The sequence below is a fragment of the Rousettus aegyptiacus genome, unplaced genomic scaffold, assembly GCF_014176215.1.
Source record: "Rousettus aegyptiacus isolate mRouAeg1 unplaced genomic scaffold, mRouAeg1.p scaffold_m13_p_2, whole genome shotgun sequence".
NCBI classification, from domain to species: domain Eukaryota; kingdom Metazoa; phylum Chordata; class Mammalia; order Chiroptera; family Pteropodidae; genus Rousettus; species Rousettus aegyptiacus.
In genome coordinates, this window is record NW_023416295.1 from 164,226,884 (window position 1) to 164,241,217 (window position 14,334).

Consider the following 14,334-nt stretch of genomic DNA (forward strand, 5'->3'; position numbering starts at 1 on the left):
CAACTGCACTTCTGGGTATTTACACAAAGAAGCCCAAAACAATAATTCGTAAAGATCTATGCATCACTGTGTTCATGGCAGCACTATTTACAATAGCCAAGATATGGAAGCAACCTAAATGCCCATCAACAGATGACTAGATAAAGAAGTTATGGTTCATATATACAGTGGAATATTAACTCAGCCATAAAATGAAATCCTACCATTCGCAACATGGATGGACCTAGAGGGTATTATGCTGAGTGAAATAAGTCAGACGGAAAAAGATAAATACCATACAATTTCACTTATATGCAGAATCTAAGGAACAACAACAGCAACAAAAAAACCAGACTAATTGAAAACAGACTCACAAATACAGAGGACAATGAGGTGATGGCCAGAGGGGAGTTGGGTTGGGGGGCTGGGAGAAATAGTAGAGGGTTAAAGAAGTACAAATTGGTAGTTGATAGATGGTCACGGGGAAGGGGAGCCCGGCACAGGGAGTGCAGTCAGCAGTAAGGTAACGGCTGTGTGTAGAGCCAGAGGGAAGATAGAGTAATCAGGGGGATCATTTCATACACTGTATAAATGTCTAACCAATGTAGTGTATACTTGAAACTAATAAAAAAAATAAAATTTAAAAAATTTACAATGCTTGCATACTCACTTCTAAAAGATCATTAGCTATTACAAGACTTTGACATATGACAACGTTTTCACACTTTGTGGACATAGATGGGTAGTGTATTGTATCAGTAGAGAACTAAACTTGGAGCATAACTAGGTGACCTTGGGAAAACCACTTAATCTCAGTATCATCAAATTTGTAAAATGGGAGCACTGATATTTTTGTGCTCCTTATCTTAGGCGAGGGAGTTAAAAAATGAGAAAATGTAATTTTTGTGGACACTTCTAAAAATGTAAACTGACAGATGTAAGGCAATTCTCAACAAGGAGCGATTCCGCCCCATCCCACCCGCCAGGGGACAGTTGGCAATGATGTGTGGAGACATTTCTGGTTGTCATAACTGGGAGGATGTTACTGGTAAAAGCCAGGGATGATGGTTAAAAATCTACAATGCATGAGATAGTCCCCAGCCCCTCAGCAAAGAATCATGAGGCCCAAAATGTCACTAATGCTAACATTGAGAAAGCCTGATGTGATGTGTACTGTGATAGTTCTTAACATTCAGTTCTGTTAATATTCTTTCTTAAATCTCTACTGAAGACAATAAAGGATGACAATTAATACTTAACTTTCACAAACGCTCTCTCTCTCTCATATATATATATATACACATATATATAAAGAATGTATGACTAGAGAAAAAAAAAGTATATGGATCTCTTATTTCCTACAGTTATCCAAGGAAAAGGAACTACCATCCCACGGTAATGATCTAAAGAATGTTCTAAAGAATGTTCTAAATTCTAAAGGACGAAGGTAAGACAGGCCAATAGCTATCCCACAAACTTCTTAAGGTGTTAAGTGTCAAATTAGAACAGAGGAGTTGTAGTAATTTACACACCTTAGCCTATACTGTTTGTCACTGTTAGTTCATTTGAAAGTACTTGGAAACTGAAATGTAAGAAATGCCGCCTCACAAATATTGTCCTCTCAGATTAAAAGGCTTGCCACCTCCAAAGCAGAATGAAAGTATCTCCTTTCATACCATCCCCTTTTTTTGACTGAAATACATTGAACAGCTTTTTAAAATCTTTACTTCTTTGGCTTAAACTGGAAACGAGCTACCAAAAATGAATTCATGCGGTCACATTGGTTTCATTTAGGCAATAGACAGTGATGTCAAATATTCTTGATGAGCTAGGAAAAGTGGGAGAAAAGTGAAAAGGCAATTAACTGCTATTTCAGTCACACTGGATTGCCGTACAATGACGGTCTTCATATTCTCTCACAAACACAAAAGCCTGAGAAGTCACGGACATGATCATGCTACTCATATCCAAAAGCTAGCTGATTCCATAAAAAAAAATCACTCATTTCTAAGATTGCCCACTGACGAAAAAGACTAATGTCATAAAAGTGAGCAATCCTAAAGTGTCTATATGCCTAAAAGACAGCCAAACATTTGTAAAGAATGAGTTTAAGCCCAGAGAAATAATCAATGGATATAATAAACTTTCTGTATAATAAATCCTCAATGCATCTCAAATAATGTTTCAAAGGAAACCAGACCCAGAGCAACTGATTTTGTTTTCAGAATCACAAACTTCAACTCCACTAAAAAAATAATTTTTTTTAAAGAATGTTTTATTTGGAAGAAAGACACATCAAAAACAAGCCAATGAATCAACTAAAACACAATCTACAGTTAAGCCATTTCTACTTATTGAGAAAATGTTGACAGAATAAATATGGTGTGTGCCCAAAAACTAAGTGTATTACATAAACAAAGTACAATTTATTCTATCGAGTCCCATCAGTTAGATTAGATCTAGCTCCTTTCAAACCAACCAACTGAAATGTGGGGGGAAAAAAATCAATCATTTAACTAGGTATTCTGATTAAATTGACAGCAATACATAAATAGTTTTTATAATACAGGAAGCAAAAACTACTAGACATATCAGTTAGTGCTACTATTGGAAAACAAGTCGATGAATGGCTGAATAGCAAACAAGGTGAATCACAGAAATCTGTTTTGAAGTTGATAAACTGTTTTTAAACAATAACAAAAAAAATAAAGTCTTCCCTACTTATCTTAAACATTGCTTACATGTACCTAATTCAAAAAAAAAAACTATCAAACAACTTTCTTCTGTAATTGATATGCAATTGACATTCATTAATTACCTGTAAATTACTACTGAGAACACATCTCCTCATGAATCATCCCTATATAAAGTCACATGATACTTTATTTAAAAATTATAGCTACAGAAAGGCTTGCTACTGAAAACTGGTATTTTTATTTTCTTTAAAAAGACTGAGCCACCTTTTTTAAACTTTCCAAGTGAGGAAATTTATAGCTACATCTGAAATTCAAATCTATGCTCAACTTATTCGTCTTAACATTATACTCCTATTTTTATTTTCTTTGGTACTAGTTTTATAATTCTTTTTTTAAACCAGCATTCCTTGTAGGTGTTGTTTTTATAAACTGACTCAACACTTTTGTGTAAAAGATAGTGTACATAGAATAAAACACAAATATTATATTTCCTTAGCAGTTTTCTCTGGCACTTATAAATCTGAAATACCTAAATTTAGAAACTAGGTAAGCAGAGTTTACCAGCATTTCAAATGAGTAGAATTATTACTCAGAACTTAAAAGTGTACTATAATTATTACTCAGAACTTAAAAGTGTGAAAGTATACTTTCATACTTTTATACTGTTAGAAAGAATTCAATTTTTAAAATACAAACTCAGTTCTGGGACCTACTCAAAATATATACTTGACTCTTTGTATAATTAAACTGAAACCTGAACTCTGAACATGCCCGATCTCATCTGATTTCGGAAGCTAAGCAGGGTCGGGCCTGGTTAGGACCAGGATGGGAGATCATCTAGAAAGATCGGGTGCTGTAGGCATTAAAAACAAACAAACAAACAAAATAAATAGATAGATAAACTGAAACCTGAAAATAAAAGCTTCCAGAATTTTAAGGTACAGAAAGGATACCAATGTGTCAAAGTTCAAAAGAAAAACAAAACTTTCTTTTTAAGAAAAGTGAGAGAAAAAAATGATTTGCCAGAGGTAAGGTTATGATTTTTCTTCTACATTTTAAGACAGAGCGTCTCATAATTTTCAGCTATTCCATTTCAAATATTTCCTCAGAGCACTTCAATTCATCCGGGGCCCTTTTCTTTCCCCCGTGCTGGCGAGAAGCAGCATACCACCCCGATGAGCAGGCCACACCAAATTACGTTACCTTCCATAAGGTGACAAAATAGGACCGCTCCTCCACTGTCATCTGCCTCAGGTGGCGACCTAGCACCTTCCCTCACTGGGACATCTTCACCCAGGGAGATGAAGCCAGATCTTCCACCTTCCCCAAACTGTCATTTCCCTCAAGTGTGCTTCCTGGTACACAGGGCTGCAAAGTCTGTTCCAGTGCACAAACTCACTACACGAGACTGTAAGCAGATTAGATAAACTACAGGTACACGGTGTTACATTACTCGATTATGTTGGCATCAAGCTGAAACGATGACCTAACTCACTATTATCTTTACTCACTGCCATCAAGTCTCTCCTCTACCCTTTGGTCAGGCTGTGCACTTTTTTATTCAAATGCCAGTTAAGAAAAAAAAAAAAAAAGGAGCCATTTTCCGAAGGGCTCCAAGTTCAACTTGAAGTTCAAGCTAAAACTACTGGCAAAGCCACCCCCAATCCAACTTAGGTGACTTTTAATGGTCTTTGCCCATAAAAATGTCCTTGCCACCTTGTTTCCCACCTCATCTGAAATTGTTTCTAATGTCCACTGGTATGGAGTTCTTTTTTATTATTTTTTTTGTTTTCACAGAATCAGTAGGTGTGCAATGCAAAAAAAAAAAAAAGCAGAGGATAAACAAAAATTGTTTATTCTGGAAACCCACCATCCACAGATAATCACTGATCACATATTGATGTATATGATAACATTACTATATATTTTCTCTATATTCATATGTTTAAAACAAGAATAGGCTCATATTGTATATACTGTTTTACATCTTTTTTTTTTTTTTGCACTTCATCAAATACTTAAAAATTCCTCATCAGTATTATTTTACAAAGTTATTTTTAACGGCTAATTACAGTTTCTTCTTTCTAAAACTCTCAGGGGCTCTAAAATTTCTTCTTTTTTTCCCACTTCTCCCTCTCCACACACTCCCCAGTAAGTACAACCCAATTAAAAGGCGAAAGGCTTCATTTGATCAGCAAGTCCGAAACACCTTCAAACAGCTACCACGCTGGTGTATTTGTTTTTCGTAGCGATGATTTCATTTGTATCGTATGGATTTGCTAGGTGATTGTGAATCACTAACTCCCTCTGCCCCATACCACCTCTTGTCTATGGTTGTCACTCCTATAATCCGCCACGTAATTCAAAACAATAATGTCAAACAAAGTAAGAGTCACAAAAGGGTACGACTCTTCCCAGAAAGAGGACATCACTGTTTCTTTAAAAATTACAAAACAATAAATGATTTAAATTTTTTTACTCTTTCTTGCTACCCCCTCACTAATGCTCAAACACATGCTTAAACTGACTACTAAACACTGTCCCCAGGGACTAAGGAGAACTAGGTTTTTTTGTTTTTGTTTTTGGTCTAAGGAGTAATGAGTCGAAATTCAGATTGTAACATCTATGCACAATCAAAATTCCAATACCTGAGTGAGTATACAGATTTCAGTGAAGTATATTTTGAAAAGGAGAATATTAACTTCCTGTTCAGAGTTGTATTATTCATGTGGAATCACTGGTAAATGCTTTATGCTACGTGTGAGATTGTATAAAGCTTCACCAAGATATCTGTTATGCTTTCAGTAGATGAATAAATCAATAACATGACTTGCATGATTTTATGGGGGAACTTCAAGTGACTTACTCAGCATATCCTCACATGTCAATTAAGAGAGATGATTTTCTTCCAAAAAATTAAATGTCAAGAAGTGTCAACACACTAATGATATTGATAGAAGTTAAGAGCTTGGGCTCCCAAGTCAAATTACTTTGGCTTAAATTCTGACTTTCACAAGCTGTGGGACCTATGCCTCTGTACCTCAGTTTCCTCATGGAAAAAAAGAAGTATCTCCTTCATTGGGTTATTGTGAAGATTAAATGACTTAATACATATAAGGTGCTTAGAACAGTGTATTGAGCCTTCAATAAATGTTAGCTAATTGTTATCATTATTACACATTTTTGTAAATGACTCAAAACCTAACTTGCCACCTCTTCCTCCCCTTACTAAGAAACAGACTTTTACCAAACAATCACAAACATGTTATATATTGTTGTGTCAAACCCCTGGCTTTTATAATTTTTAGATCAACTATTTTGTTCCAACTTTCTCTTAAAAAAATGAACTGAAGTTTAATATTTACATTTTACACAATTTACCCAGCCTACTTATAAAGTATTTTATATACACACACTGACCAGTATATACACACATGAAACGGTATCAATTTATACTGAACAATACAGGTTTTCAGGAAACCACAATGTTTTAAAAAGAAAATGAAAGCTGGAGTAGGAAGTAGCTCTGATACTGTTGTCTAATTGAAATAGTATATCTGATGTATCTTTTAATTTTAAAAAGATATCTAAATAACATTTTTGCCATCAGCAAATAAAACAGACTACCTTAATCCATACCATAAATTTCTGTTGGACTAGAGAACTAAGTCTACCCACAAGAAGCATTAGAAAGGTGGATTCCATCATGAGTTTGCCTGGGGTGATTTTGAAACTTTATAATATAGAAATGCTAGAGTTTTTTTTTTTTTTCCTTCTTAAAAAAAATTAGAACATTATGTTACGATAAAATGTCTTCACTGTTTGCTATCTAAAAGATAGAGGAAAGCGGCATATAATGAAGAAAATAGCAGGCCAGGCTTTGGACCTGAGGCTACCTACTAATTTTGCTTTCTTGATCATAGATATAACAGTCTGCTTGAAGTCCCAAGAGAAGACACTAGATAATGATGAAAAAGATTAATTTTCCCCTCTATATGTTCCTTTGGTCCTATTACTTTCCTATATTGTTTATACTTACCTCACCAGAAATACGAATAGCTATCAAATAGCCACTCCCGGACCAAAAAAAAAATACGTTTTCAAAGAATTAAGAGTCTAATCCATAAATCCTACAAAATATATAAAAACTTAAACCCAAAGGAAAAGAGAATAATCACCCATTCTATAAAACATGAACACTACTTAAAAAGAACAGACTTCATTTCTATGTATTCATCTCATATAATTTTTTTTACAACCCTACCATATAGACATGTTCATATACGACAGGTTAGGAAAATAGTCTCAGAGAGATTAAATAAATGCCCAAGTTATAAAGTTAGTAAGATAAAGACACGGGACTTGAATTCACGACTTCCCAACTAACCAGCTAATGATAAGGGAGACGCTACAGGCATTCTGTGTGTTGTGATCCTGTACACCAGTGTAAGTGGCCACGGGGGACACAGAACCAGGGTCCTTCCAGTGCTGCCTCCCAATTCCACTCATGCCCAACACCGGAATCCAGCAAACTGGATTCAAGTTATTTTTTAACACAGCTGATTGCTCAAGAATGAAGACAGCTCCTTCCTGGGCCTCATCCCCAATTCACAGGTAAACTCTCTCTGTATTATCTTCTATTACTCGATCAATAAATGAACAAATAATTACCAAAGACGCAGAAATGTAACCATAGCATAAACTGACCTTTTTTATAAGTGCCATATAAGACAGTGTAAAGGAAGAGACCACTTATATCTTTAGCACCTGCACCCCAAACGCTTTCTGTAGACTACATTACTGTCCTTGTTTACGTGTAGGTCACTTTTATTAGTCTACGAGCTTTGATACAAAATTCTTATTCTCCACCTAATATTATTCACAGTGCAGGTGTTCACTACACACATTAAAAGAATGAACAAAATGATGAGAAACTGAACCTTAAAGAGATATTAAGACTAGTGAGATGGGGGAAAAAATAAGGTCTGAGCTGATTCTTATGACCAAACTCCAACGTGGTAAACTGGGGAAGATCAGGAATTCCTGATTTAGGGGGTTTAGCACTTCATTTTCTAAATTAGTCCAGCTGCTTTTAAAAATTTATTTTTATTGCAGAGGAATTCCGTGTTGAAATTAAATTGTATGTGAAATCTCAATATATAAAGCAGGAAAAAGCAAAGCAATACCGGTTGAAGCACCCCGGTTTCCCCCGACTCAGTTCTCATCTTAACTAACTTGAGAGGATACTGAAACCCCTCCTTGGAGCAGTTTAAAAACCCCTGGGTTAGAAAAAAGTGTGGAAGGACAGATACCAAAGTGCTCCGAGCACTGATCTCTGGAGAACTGGGTTGGCCTAGGATGGTAGGGTAAAAAGAAGAACCTGTAATACCGACTTCACTTTTCAAATCCTGCATATTTTTATCTTATTTGAACTTTTGTTTATATTGAGTACTTTTTACTTTTTAATTTAAAAAATCATAAATAAGAAACTATTGCTCTAAAAAAGCATTTTTAATGGTGTAATTTCTTCAAGTGGATTGCCACATTTTAATGAATCATTTCCCTGTAGCAAGACACTTTCCTGACTAAATTACATTGCAATGAAAATGAACATCTTTCTGCATAATACTTTCTCATATCTAGAATTATTTCCTTAGGATAAATTTATACAAGTTAGTTTTGATTTAAGTTCTATGATGCACAGCTTAAAATAGGACTCAATAGAACATAAAAATATAAAATTCAGCAACTTTTAAAAGCCATCCTATATTAGCAAGTTTTGATTCACGATTCATGTTTAAGATATACGAAATCTAATTTACAAAACTAACTAGCAAAGTTTTCACATCTCAAAAAGTATATTAAAAAGAAATTTGGTTCAGAACTTGAAATTGCTCTACCTTTCATGAATTTTTCATAACTTCTCTTGCCACTTATCAAAACCATACCCTGAAAGAATTTTTCCTTCACAGTTGGGTTTCACAATCTAATTCTGTGAAGTCACAGTACTGTGACAGTACAATCATTCTCTGGCAACAAACTGACATCAATAAATTCTTACTTGTAAGTTCTTTGGGGTATATGGATGTTCTATTTTTACTTCTTCTAAGATCAAAATCTGTTTTCTGTTTCCTCTCCATTAATCTCATATGAATAATACATTTGAATCTAATTTATTCCCTTTGTTCCCAGCCATCTTTATAAAACTACCTTTTGCTTGGAGAATGCATCTCTCTTCAAACAAAACGTAAACAACTGCTGGACTGCTGCCTCCTATGACCAATCGGGTATTGCTCCATACTCCTTGGGAGAAACCCCCAAATCAGAAAGTTTGATGTTCTTTTCCTGATCTCTACTTCTGTTTTAATAGAACGTAAGTACTTTTTGTTAAATTATCTTTTAAACAATTGAATGTGGCTCTATCACATGATTCCAACTGAGAAAAAAGAATCTCTAACAAAACCTTTTTCTTTTTTCAAAAGCAAGTATTACTAGAAACACCAATGTCATTTCTATCAATATGTAACAGTTCTCATATTAAGGATATTTACACTCCATCAATGAAGATTTGCTTAGTCCCTACTGGTTACCAGACACTATGCTAAATGCCATAGATTCAACATGAACAAGACAAGAGGCAAGGGCTGCTATCACAGATCTTTCAGTCTTAATGCAAAGGCACTGAGGCAAACAAGTACTCTTTATGAAGAGTCCAATATAAAAAGAGCTTAATCATTCTTTAGAAAAAGAGACTGGAACCAATACCTGTAACACTGGGCCAAGAAATTTGAAGTTTATACTCTAAAGACTAGGCATTCAAAGGGATCTTTACAAAATATAAATCTCATCAGGCCCTGATGAAAACTGTTCAATGCCTTCTCCTCTCCTCTAAGATAAATCCAAGACCTCCAGTAAGGTTAGCTAAATCCTGCACAATCTTTCCCATGTACCCAAGACCTTTGGCTGTGGTGACACTGTTTCCTCTGAGGCAGGAATTTTCTAACTTTATACATCACAATCTAATAAGTATCTATGTGTGTGACCCATTCTTATCTTTTATTCCATTTCTTTTTTAAAACATAGGTCACCACCAACCAAACTGATTGATTATACAATCTACTGGCTGGTGCCTAGGTCCTTGGAGCTTGAAAAACACTGCGTTAGGTACACCACACTCTCCCATTCTTGGCCTTTCTCCATGTCCTTTTTCCTGAAAAAATCTGGTTCACCCTCACTCTCCCCTTTTACCTGGCTACGTCGTATTCTACTTCACAGTCACTTTCCTGAGCCTCTCAGATCAGTGCCCCCTCACTTGTGGTCTCAAAGTACTCCGTGCTTTCTAACATTTACTATACTTGACTGTAATATACTTGTGCTGGTCATCTTTCGAGGCTGTAAATTCCATGAAAAAGGCCTCAGTCTTGTTCATAGGTGACTCCCGGGGGCCTAGCCCAGTGCCTATTACATACTGGACGGTCAACAAATATTTGAGGAGTAAAACAAGGAAAGGGACTTGAATCATCTATATATTTAACCACAAAATGAAATGAGCACCCACTTAAAAACTGTTAAGCTCTTTCCAAAGAAAATATGTTCTCAGTTCCAATTTTATAAACGGTCATTAGGTTCCTAAGGCAGCCTACAAAACACCATTAACCACAACACACTTGACTGATGAAAACATGGCTGCTTACGGCCCTCTCTGCAATGACAACGGAAGTCAGGATTGAAGGGATACTTATCTTTCTCTCCAACCCATCATCAGTTCCTTCTACAGGAAAGTGATTTATCTAGCGGCTCAAATAAGGATAAAGGTCAATATCCCAGATAAGATCCACCCCTGAGCTTTCACTGACTCCCTTGGATTTGCAGGTGAGAAACTTTTCCTAAGAGATAAACTCCCTGAGACAGGACTTTCACCTCCCTGCGGGAGGAGAGATCTGCAGTTTTTCAGCTGCTAAGGTTTCATCTGGGTAGGTAAATTGAGAAGGAATACAGTAAGCACAGAGTTCATGCTAAATTCTCCAATCCGGCTTCATCAGAAAGGCCAATTAAACTACATTTTAATATTTTAAGCCTTATCTGGCTTCTTAAATCTGATCTCGATTTGACCAGAATCTGGAGAGAGAAGAGGTGTAATTAGCACACTGAAAAGCTTCACGGTAAACAGTAATCCCAGTCTGATTCTGGGTCTTCAGAGAAGAATAGGCAGGGGGGAGCAAAGTGCTGCAAAATGGAAGAGACACAGAATGAAGGGAAAGGTTTACTCCACTTTCTCGATTTAAAATTTTTCTTGGGCAAAATGGCTAAATAAATTAAATCTGTCTTTGTATCCTACAACCCTCCCTTCCAAACTGTTTCTCATTCATGCTTTTATCTTCTAGACGCCTTATGCTGTCCAAAGATCTCTGTTTTCAACACCCACACGTTTAGAAACAACAAGTTTTTCCCAAACCTCCAAAACGTTCCACGACCCCATACTACTTACCTTTCCTAGATTTCCTCAAGTTCAAAACTCTCATTTCCTCAGTGGAGATAATCATGGGGAAAGAAATCTGATTAAATCCATCCACCTTAAGACAGAATATATGACTGACAGTCCTAGCCTTTGAACCCTACAAGAGATAGATTTGTTTATTTTAAAGCTATGAAATCTAACTACAGTAATTTCAGAGGATGAGAACGAGTGCCTAAAAGTCTACCATAAAGAAGTCAGGTCCACTATGAGCAGCAGTTTCCAGAGATCATGTCCCCAAAGTTGTTCCCTCTCTCTCTTTTGCCCCCTTTCAGTCCTTCTCAATAAGTGACACTAAAAACTCCAGGAGGCAGAGAAGGCCACCTTGGGAAAGCATTGTAGCTATAGGATATTTATACACCCATTGGGTAAGTCAGTAACAATCACTATTAGGTTGGATAGGTTGTATTTTCAATATGTTTGATAATCATTGTATTAGCTAAAACAAAAACATGCACTCAGGTTCCATATTGAAATTATTAGCCTCATTCTACTAATTTATTTAGCCATTTTGCCCGTCAATGAAGTCAATGAAGCATAATATGATAGTTGCAAAGCAGATTGAACTGCTCTTCGCACAATGTTAATGAGTTACTCATCCATCATTTCCACTTAGAAATCTTTAGTTTTATTTTCTATAAGAAAACATATTAGAGTAATAAAAAAAAATGGGCTTGAATGCTTGGAAGGCAAGTGCCATGTCTTTTTCAGTGGTTCTTGCTATGACAGACCTGAAGCTAATGCTGAATTTGTGTGCACTCAGAAATTAACCACGAAAGCAGCTCAGCAGCATTCATTCAGCTGTAAGTGGCTCTTAAAAGTGGGGCTTCAGCACCACCGAAAATATGTATTTGCCTCCCACATATAAATATACTGTAATAAATACTACACGAACTTAGGAAAATAAGATCTTCCACTCTGCCTGAGAAGCATAAGAACCTTGAATCGAGTAATTGGTGTTTGCTACTTTTCATTAGTTTAGCTGGCTACCAAAATAAATTATTTGTAATTAAAGTGATAACTGGGATTGTTTTCAAACCCAGTACAGTATATATGAAAATGTCAACTGTGTGTCCTATTGATTGTAGTTGTGAACAGACCTTTTGTTACTTTTCTCAAAATTTCAGAAAAGGGAAAGGGGTAGTAAGATGCCCAAGAATTGACAGGGTTCTGAAAGACCTAAGTGGTACTTATCTAACTTTCCTCAGTAGAAGCATTATGTTGCTTAATATAAGATTGATTGTATTTTTCAGTCAATGCTAGCCCCTAAACCTAGATTTATTTTTGTCTATAAATGAACGTTGTAAGTCAACAATAAAGACAAATAACAATTAAAATACAGGCCAAGGATCTGCATAAACATTTCTCCAAAGAAGACACAGGAGTAGCCCATAAGCTCATGAAAAGATGCAAAGCAATACCACTTCACACCTTCTAGGATGGCTATGATAAAAACTAGCCGATAGACAATAACGAGTATTGCTGAGGATGCAGAGAAACTGGAACCCTCAGTGTCTGCTGGGAAAGAAAAACGATGCTGCTACTTTAGAAAAGTTTGGCAGCTCCTCAAAAGTTAAATATACATGTACAATCCAAGATAAATGAAAGCATATGTCCCCATAAAAACATACACAAATGTTTTTAGTTTGCATTATTCATAATGGCCAAAAAGTGGAGACATTCTTAATGTCCCCCAGCTGGTGAACAGATTAGCAAAACGTGATGCTGTGGTATAACAACACGGTGGAATATTATCCAACCACATAAAAGAATAAAGTGCTGCTGCATGATAGGACGTGGATGAACCTTGAAAACATCATGCTGTGAAAGCTGCCAGTCCCCAAAAGCCACAATGATATGATTCCATTTCTGTGAAATTTCCAGAATTGGGAAATCCACAGAGACAGAAAGCAAATTAGTGGTTGTCAAGGGGTGGTAAAAGGGGAATTAAGAGTAACTGCTAATGGAACAGGGTTTCATTTTTGGAGTGATGAAAACGTTCTGGATAGTGGTGACGACTGCAAAACTTTGTGACTATACTAAAAATCATACTTTAAAAGGAAGAATTTGCTAATATGTGAAGTATATCTCTTTTTTTTACTTGCTCAATTACAGAGATTACATATACATGTAATATACATGTCAATGTAATATCTCTAATACATACGTATATGTAATCTCTTTAGGTACCTGAACATTCGGCGGCTTTTACTGAGATATATTTCACATATATAAAGAAAAGAATGAAAGCACACAGTGACTCAGAGCAACTGCCAAGCCCTGAAGCAGAGGATCTGGGGTGTGCCGGAGCCTGCCTCGCAGTCTCTCCATCCGTGATCGCCTTCCACCCATCACTCAGCCACCACCCGCTATCTGGCTGGGCGTCCGGGCCGGGGGCGACCCGCCGCGGTGACCCCGCTCCGCCGCCGGCGCCCGGAGCCACCCTGCCCTCCCGCCCGAGGTGCGGCAGGCGCGGCGGGCCGGGCTCCGGCGTTGGCCGCGCGGGCCGGGCGGGCGCACAGCTGCTCCGGCGGGCCCCGCCGCACGGCGCTCCTCGCTCCCCGGGTGCCCCCCGCGCCCCGGCCGTAGGGGCCCGGGCCTGGGTCTCTCCCCACCTCCCTCCCGTACCTGGGATGCGCCCGAACCCGGCGCTGCGGCCAAAGCCAAGACGTCCCTCCATTGCCACCTGCCTCGCAGAGCGGCGGCGGACGGGGTGAGGACAGGGGACCCCGCCTCCTTAGACCCGACAGGGGCACCTGGGGCGGGGGATGGATGGAGCATTCACCTAGTGCCACCGCGGCGGCGGCGACGGCGGCGGCGGCTGCCCCCGGGCCCACGGATCCCTGCTGCTCACGCGCCGCCTGCTGCGCCCGCTGCCCCGCGCTGACAGCCCGGGCGCCGGCGCCCGCGGCCCGCTCGCTCCCGGCCGGCCGCCCCGCCCCGCCCCCGCGCGGCCGCCCGGCGCAGGCGCAAGCGCGCCGCCGCCGCCGCCCGCGGGGAGCGCTAGCGCCTGGTGATGTGGCCGCGGGGGCGGCGACCTGCGGCGCGAGCACCGCCCCCTCCCGGACCCCGGGCCACACCCTGAAAGGCGCCGGCGGGGGATCGGGTCGCGCAGAAGAAAGGGGGGCGGGGGGCGTCTCAGGA

At 38.5% G+C, this 14,334-nt stretch overlaps 1 protein-coding gene across 4 annotated transcripts in view; it reads right to left on the bottom strand.

Moving 5' to 3' along the window:
• Positions 1 to 14,101, bottom strand: part of SLC41A2 (solute carrier family 41 member 2) — a 106,488-nt gene extending 92,387 nt beyond the window's left edge. The window contains exon 1 of one of the 4 annotated variants that reach the window (XM_016127050.2): positions 13,976 to 14,101. The gene's annotated coding sequence lies outside the window, so the exon portion shown is untranslated. Of the gene's footprint in view, positions 1 to 3,878; positions 4,145 to 11,163; positions 11,812 to 13,818 lie in introns of those variants that run through there. The other 3 variants (XM_016127049.2, XM_036237384.1, XM_016127048.2) reach the window with 3 other exon arrangements.
• Between the last annotated feature and the right edge of the window lie 233 nt (positions 14,102 to 14,334).